We start from the raw sequence: 9,050 nt of genomic DNA on the forward strand, positions 1-9,050 counted from the left end.
TATTTGTCATTTTAGGAATAGGACTGAGTAGGAAGTTGGGAATATAATTAAATTTACTCCTTCTCGTCTTTAAGGAAAGTAGAGGAGTTGTTCCCTTAAGTACTGACTATAGATTTTGAACAATGGGCCCCTTTCCTTTCATTCACCTGAAAGGAATTTTGTTTATGGTAGGACCATAAATAGGTTATTCATTAGAGAATCAGTGGGATATAAGGAACTATAGATAATTATAGGCGCAAAACGATAATTTTGACTCAAATGCAATCATGAACAACTCGTGGAGGATTAAGTTATATCCATGTGCATAGAAATATATCTACAATGCGAAGAGTGCTGATGTGGGTTTCTAATGGAGTGACCTGTCGTTAATAAATGTTCTAATGTGGAGCTTCTAATGTGTAGGTCCACCAGGTCTCCCTAATAGCTAACAGTAAAAATAGAATGATTAAAGTTTTGGATGAATTTGAATTGTTCAAATTATTTGGGAAATATAATTTAATATAATACATTTAATATAATATAATATATATGGATACATTATATTATAAAGTTAGTTTTGAATTAAATTCAAAGTTAAACTTTATTATACAAGACAAATAAAATATTTGAATAAGATTAAAATATTAAATAATATAAATTAGATTTATATTAAAACTATATGTTAAAAATTAATATGAATAAGATTCATATTAAAACTATGAATTATAAGAGAAAAATATATCTAAATATGATTTAAATATAATATTAATTAAATATATGATATTTAATTAATTAAATTTAACAAATTAGATATATTAAATATTATTTAATTGATTTAAATTAAATTTGGATTTACTTTATATTAATCATAATAAATAAATAAAATAACCCCTCATGTGGAGAGTTGTGAAGAGTTAGTGGGAAACTTGACTCGATGTTAGATGAAGAAAGAATTTTTTTTTTTTTTTTCTTTTGAATCTTCTTCTTCCTCTCTAGTCTTAACTCTACCATTCTCTCAATAAATTCTATCTTTCCCTCATACTTCCAAAAAGACACTCACAAGCCACTATTCTACCGGAGAACAGTGGAGATACATTAGTGATGGTAATCGAAATATCTTCACGTGAGAATCGCTTAAAGAATGGTCTTCAAAATTGAGTACTTCTACATTTTTTTTAATTAAAATACGACATGTTTATTTGTTTTTTGTTCTTGTTTTCTTCAACAAATATTGAAGCATGAACATTCACACGCTTTAGCACAAGATTCAATCCCTTCACAAATAAATTTAAATTAATTATCTTCCCCAAATTAAATGAATTTTAGCTTAAAAATCTAAAATTAAAAGTAAAGAAAACCCTATATTTTAAAGAAAATAAATTCAAATTTTCCTAAAACTCGAGATGTTACGGTGGTCATGAATGGATTACATATGACATCCAACCTCTTTAATCACAATTCTTTTAAACAAACCTCTTGTTCACACATGGTTTCCGGAGAAACTTGTTCCGTGAAGTTGAACTTGCGTTTATGTAGATTTGATGCAAATGTAGTTCGAGTTCTAGCACTTGATTCTCTGATTTTTGAAGAACTCCTGTTTGTTAGGACTTAAGCTTCGAGCAGTTGTTCGATCTTCAAGAGTTAGGGATTTTGACTATCTAAAATTCTCTCTATATTCACTAGAGTATAAAATTTCAGACTCTCTCATGTCTAAAATTTCTAACCCTTTCAAATGAAGGAAACTCCTCTATTTATAGAGTTTTTTCGGTGGGCTTTGTAAGTTTGAGTTTGGTTGGACCATGGATCTGGCTTTTGGGCTCAATTAATTGGATTTGAGCTTTATTTGACATTTGCATAAAATGAAGCGTGTTTTTGGGTTCAATTGGATTTTAACCCAACTAATAATATCAAATGGACAAACAGATTTGCCAATTTTATGTCGATTTTAATCTTCATTTTAATTTAGGACACATGTCAACTTTAATTAGTCCCAAATTAGATGATGTATAATTTCATCATTTATTTGGTGAATTATGTAAAAATTTGTGATTGGTCCAAAATTTTTCATTCAACATCTCTTAATTACAGTTGGCCATCATATTAATATTTAGACTTTGGATTAATTTGAAACTTTATTATATGTTTCTTTTGTTATGTGTGCAAAATTTATTATCTATTGGACTAATTTCCTCCACTTGCAATTCTAACCTAACTAAAGAAAAAATTAATAAAGCCAACGAAAATTAAGTCCTAACAAATAAATGTATTGATTGCCTATTGAATTAATTTCTTAAAACCTATCAAAATTTTGTTTTTCCTTTTTTTGCTCTTTTAAATCTAGCTAGCATCATCTTTATTTGAAGCTCCCCTAATCCAAGGTTTTCCTAGAATTAATATCTAGATCACCCTATTTATTTTGTGTCAATGTGAAATATATATTTAGGCATCTTAAGATGCCCATATATCCGAATAAGGATACCCTATTACGAGAGACATTTATCTAATTTTGGATAACCTTATAAAAGCGAGCATAACTAAATTGGTAAACGAGTGTGCCAGTACCCACAAGGTTTGTGATTCGAATCCCTTTTCTCAATTGTATTAAAAAATTATTGGATAACCCTCTTGTAACATGGATTTTTAAGATGCTTTTGTATAAAACCAAAACTAGAGATAATATTTTAAGAACCGCATGTTTGTGTTGATTTCTTTTAGGGACCGTTTATCCAAAACCATAGAAACAAAATCGAAACTAGATCCAAATTTGAGACCAAGTTGAAACAGAGTCCAATGGGACCAAATTGATCATCTAGTCAACTATTAAAAAATAAGTCTTAATAATTTGGGCTACAAAAACTTCAATAATTAGCTTTCCAAGAGTCTCTTCACTCTACTTCAATAATAATTACGTTTGGATATTTCTTCTTTCATTGAGAAAAGTCCAATATCCTTACTGCTCTATACGACTTTCCTTTTGCAGCCCATAACAATTGTGTTTTGCAATTCCAACAATTTGTTATTTGAAGAAAAGGATTCAAAGATGGATTATTATTCCATCTCACAAAATGAAAAACCACATGCTGTTTGTATTCCATATCCAGCTCAAGGCCATATCACCCCTATGTTGAATTTGGCAAAGCATCTTCACCATAGAGGTTTCAACATAACATTCGTCAACACCGAGTACAATTATCGGCGTCTTCTCGAATCGAGAGGCCTCGATTCTCTCAGTGGCTTGCTAGATTTTCAATTCAAAACTATTCTGGACGGCCTTCTGTAGTCGGAGCCCAATTCCACCCAAGAAATCTATGCACTCTGTGAATCCGTCAACAAGAAATGCTTAGCTCCATTTTCTGACCTTATTTCTCAACTAAACTTGAATGCTACTACTTCTATTGGCATTCCACTTGTTAGCTGTGTTGTTAGCGATGTTGCTATGTTCTTCTCTGTTTCAGCTGCTAATCAGTTTAACAATCCTTATGCATTGTTCTTTACAACTAGTGCTTGTGGCTACTTGGGTTATTTACAATATCCTAAGCTCATGAACCAAGGGTTGGTCCCACTTAGAGGTATGATTTCAATTGAGTCCCTACGCTTTAGGTTTTAATGATTTAAATATGTCCCTCAAGACGGTGTCTCTTTAAGTTTATCAATTTTTAGTCGAATCCTAATTTCATTTTATATACTTGTCAAGGATCTCACATTATGGAGAAAGATCAAATAATGAAAGAAGGTATGATAAAAGTCAGGTTGCAAGTTATAACTATGATAAATTGGCAATTATTCCTGGGAATGCAGGAATAAAGTAGAAGAAAATGCAAATTATGCTAAGAAATATGAAGAAAGCGGTGAGTCATCTTTGCTTCTAGCATGCAAAGACCAAAAAACATGTGAAAACAATGCATGGTATATTGATAGTGGTGGAAGCAATCACATGTGTGGATATAAGTCAATGTTTGTGGAACTTGATGAATCTGTTTATGGTAATATCCTATTTGGTGATGCCATCCAAATTCTTATTAAAGGAAAAGGGAAGATTTTGATCAACTTGAAGAATAGGAAGCATGAGTTTACCTCTAATGTTTATTGTGTGCCTGATATGAAGAGCAATATTTTGAGTTTAGGAGAACTCTTAAAGAAAGGGTATAATATTTTGATGAAGGATTATAGTCATTTGATAAGGGATAATCGTGGTAATATGATTGCTAAAATGAAAATGACGAAGAATAGAATGTTTTTATTAAACATTCAAACTGATGTTACTAATTGTTTGAAGTTATGTTTGAAAGATTCATCTTGGATTTGTCACTTGAGACATGGGCATTTAAACTTTGATGGCTTAAGACTGTTAACAAGGAAAAACATGGGGAAAAGACTACCATATGTAAAACACCCATATCAATTTTTTGAAGGTTATCTTTTTGGCAAGCAAGCAAGGAAAATTTTTCTATAAGAATCTTCTGCAAGAGCAAGGAGACCGCTAGAGTTAGTTCACACTAATCTCTGTGGGCTGACCAAACCAAGTTCTTTCAATAAGAATAATTATTTCTTATTATGTATTGTTTTTTTCAGCCAAAAGAATTGAGTTTATTTTGTCAAAGATAAATCGGAAATATTTGACATGTTCAAGAGATTTAAAACTCTTGCCGAAAAAGAAAGTGATTATTACCTAGCCTTGAGATTACACAGGAAGGAGAATTCACTTCAAATGACTTCAGAAATTTTTGTGCAGATAATAGAATTTATCAGCCTATGACAGTTCCATGGACTCCTCAACAAAATGGTGTAGTTGAGAGGAAGAACAGAACAATACTCAATATGGCTTGAAGCATATTGAAAAGTAAGAAGATGGCAAAAGAATTTTAGGCACAAGTTGTTGAATGTGTTGTATATTTGTCCAATCATTCTCTTACTAGTTGTGGAAGAAAATGCCTCAACAAGCATGAACACGAAAAAAAAATTGTCCATTACTTATTTGAGAGTATTTGGAAGTATCGCTTATGTACATATACCTTATCAAAAGTATAGGATGCTCGATGATAAAAGTGAGAAGCAAATTTTTGTTGGCTATCATGCAAGCTCAGAAGGTTACAAGCTTTATAATGATGCTATAAAGAGACAGTGGTAAGTAGAGATGTTGTGTTTGATGAGGAAGCAACATGGAATTGGAATAATAAACCAAAAGACTATAAGTTTTTACTTTATCGTGACGATGAGGATGAGTCTAGTCACATTGTTTCTACATCAACACTACCAAAGTCGGCAATCACTCCACAATAAAGTGCATCTTCATCATTTGCAAGTTCAAGTGAAGGACCTCGTGGCATGAGAAGTTTATGAGACATATATGATGAGATTGAAGAGTTAAGTTAAAGTTTTAATAATCTTACTCTTTTTTGTCTATTTGGTGACAGCGTACCTTTGCATTTTGAAGAAGTTTTGCAAGACTAAAAGTGGACGACTGCCATGGATAAATAGATAAAGGTCAAAGAGAAGAATGATGCATGGAAACTTTCTACTATTCCAAGTGGAAAGAAAGCAGTCGGTGTCAAATGGGTATTCAAGACAAAAAGAAATGAAAAGGGAGAAGTGGAGAGGCATAACACAAGATTAGTTGCCAAATGTAACTCTCAAAGAAAAGGCATTGATTGCCATGAAAAATTTGTTCCACACTTGAAAACCATAAGGTTGTTAATTGCACCTGTTTCTCAAACTAAATGGAAGATCTTTCAAATGGAAACTTTCTACTATTCCAAGTGGAAAGAAAGAAGTCGGTGTCAAATGGGTATTCAAGACAAAAACAAATGAAAAGGGAGAAGTAGAGTGGCATAAGACAAGATTAATTGCAAAAGGCTACTCTCAAAGAAAAGGCATTAACTACCATGAAGAATTTTTTCCCCATTTGGAAACCATAAGGTTTTTTATTGCACTTGTTGCTCAAAGTAAATGGAAGATCTTTCAAATGGCAACTTTCTACTATTCCAAGTGGAAAGAAAGAAGTCAGTGTCAAATGGGTATTCAAGATAAAAAAAAATGAAAAGGGAGAAGTAGAAAGGCATAAAACAAGATTAGTTGCAAAAGGCTGCTATTTTTAGAAAAGGCATTGACTACCATGAAGAATTTGTTACCCAATTGAAAACTATAAGGTTGTTAATTGCACTTGTTGCTCAAAGTAAATGGAAGATCTTTCAAATGGATGTTAAACCAAAATTCTTGAATGGATGTTTGGAAGAAGAATAAATCTACTTAGAACAACCTCTTGGTTATGTTGTGAAAGGTTAACAAGATAAAGTCTTGAAATTAAAGAAGGCGTTGTACGAATTGAAACAAGCGCCTTGAATATGGAATAACAGAATCAACAAATATTTCCTTGACAATGGGTATTTAAGATGTCTTTATGAATATTCTCTTTATATTAAAACTAATGATCGTGGAGATATTTTGTTGGTTTGTCTGGATGTGGATGACTTAACTTTTACAGCAAAATTGTAGAAGTATATTTTAAGATCTCAAGAAGGCAATGACCCAAAATTTGGAAATGACAGATATTAGACTGATGTCACATTATCTTGGCAATGAGGTGAAACAGTCAGAGGAAGGTGTTTTTATCTCTCAAGAACGATATACTAGTGAAATTCTAGAGAAGTTCAAGATGATCAATTCTAATCCTGACACAACTCCGATTGAAATTGGGATAAAGTTGTCCAGATATGAAGAATGAGATACAGTTGATCCTTCATATTTCAAAAGCTTAATTGGGAGTTTGAGATTTTTTATTGCACATGACCAAATGTTCTTTTCAGTGTTGGATTGGTGAATCAATTTATAGAAACTCCTATAATTACTCGTTTGAAAGTGGCAAAAAGAATTCTTCGTTACCTCAAAGGTATGCTTGACTATGGATTATTTTATTCTTCATCTAAATAATTCAAGCATGAAGGTTGTTGTGTTAATGACTGAATTGGAGATGTTAATGACAAAAAAAGTACAAGGGGATACGTGTTCTTTCTTGGTAATATTGCATTTACTGGGATTTCTAAGAAACAACCTATTATGACATTATTTACTTGTGAGGCAGAATATGTTGTTGCAGCCTCATGTATTTGTAATGTAGTTTAGTTAAGGAATTTGCTAAAGATAGTTCGAATTTTTGAATATGATGTGATAATAAGTCAACAATTGCTCTAACAAAGAATCCAATGTTTCATAACCGCAGTAAGCACATTAATACAAGATTCATTTTATCAGATATTGAATTTCAAGAAAGGAGGTTCAAGTTGAACATGTGAAGATTGAAGATCAAACTGCAGATATTTTCACAAAGCCACTCAAAGTTGATGTATTTAATAAGTTAAGAACTTTGCTTGAAGATTTTAGAAAATATGTTTAAGGGGGGATGTTGTAGGTTAAACATGTTTTAATTAGATGAATTATAGATGAATTAAAAGATGTGAATTAATTAGGTATTTTAATTAATGAAAAGTTGGTAAGGTCATATATTGGAGAGAGTTAGATATGTTAATAAATTAAATATAGGACTTTAAAGGTTTTTTATGTGTTGAGAGAGTTATAGATTTAGACATGCCCATGATAATCCTATATATAGAATTGATATTTTGTATTGAAATGACGACTAAGTGTGTAGAAAAGAACACACAAAGAGAGTTCAATTAAAAGTGTGAACCAAATTTGAAAACTTTCAAATAAAAGTGATTTTGTTTCCTCTCGAATAATCTTTTGTTGGTTATTTATTTGTGAGTTTCCATTGCATGCTCTCGACAAAATTATGACTAGCCAAAGTTGAAGACCTTGTTACTTCTATGGGGATGGAAGACAAAAAATTATTAAATTTAAAATTTTCAATTAATTTGGGGTTTAATCTTATTTATTGGTTCACAGATGCAAGCTATTTGACAGATGGATATCTAGAAAGAACTATAGAATGGACTGAGGGAATGAAGAATATACGTTTGAGGGATATTCCTACTTTTATTAAACAACATATCCAAATGATATTATGTTAAATTTTATTCTTCTGAAGATGAAACAATGTAGAGAAGCTTCTGCAATTATATTGAACACATTCGATAGGATGTATTAAAGGCTCTCTCTTCCATCAATTCTCTTATTTACAAAATTGGTCCTCTTCACTTACTTGTCAAGCAAATGGAAGATGAGAAACAAAGAGCAATAGGGTCTAATCTTTGGGTGGAGGAATTTGAATGCATTGAATGGTTGAATTCAAAGGAACCAAATTCTGTAATTTATGTAAACTTTAGTAGTATCACAGTTATGACATCACATCAATTAATTGAGTTTGCTTGGGGATTAGCAAATAGCAAGAAGCCATTTCTATGGATTACAAGGCCTGATTTAGTTTTGGGAGATTCAGCCATTTTTCCACATGAATTTGTAACACAAACCAAGGAAAGAAGCTTGATAGCAAGTTGGTGATGTCAAGAACAAGTGTTGAACCATTCTTCAATTAGAGGGTTTTTAACACATAGTGGATGGAATTCAACACTTGAAAGTATATGTGCTGGAGTTCCAATGATTACATGGCCTTTCTTTGCTGAACAACAAACAAATTGTCATTATTGTTGCAGTGAATGGGGGATTGGAATGGAAATTGATAACAATGTGAAAAGAAATGAAGTTGAGAAGCTTGTGAGAGAGTTAATGGATGGAGAAAAGGGTAAGCAAATGAAGGAGAATGTTATGAATATGAAGAGTAAAGCTGAAGAAGCATATGAACTTGGTGGTTTTGCTTGGAAACAACTGGATAAATTAATTAAGGATGTTCTTCTATCAAAAGTGAAGTGATTTCATTGTAACTTACTGTATTTACATAAATATATAGATACTTTAGTTAAATGGTTTATATTTCAAGACTTTATGGATGTATCGGTACTTTTCATGATCTATATTATTAAGGAACCTCTACAGTAATTTGGGACAAACCACATATCATTAGATTCTGTATTTTAATATCATATCTGGCTATATTGTAATATCTTCTATACTTCAGGAATATTAATTGTATTATTTTGTATACACCCTATTACAAATTG

At 31.5% G+C, this 9,050-nt stretch overlaps 1 pseudogene; it reads left to right on the top strand.

Moving 5' to 3' along the window:
* Positions 1-2,968: 2,968 nt before the first annotated feature.
* On the top strand, positions 2,969-8,802 carry LOC120077549 (annotated as a pseudogene).
* The last annotated feature ends 248 nt before the right edge of the window (positions 8,803-9,050 follow it).

Source organism: Benincasa hispida, chromosome 5, assembly GCF_009727055.1.
Source record: "Benincasa hispida cultivar B227 chromosome 5, ASM972705v1, whole genome shotgun sequence".
NCBI classification, from domain to species: domain Eukaryota; kingdom Viridiplantae; phylum Streptophyta; class Magnoliopsida; order Cucurbitales; family Cucurbitaceae; genus Benincasa; species Benincasa hispida.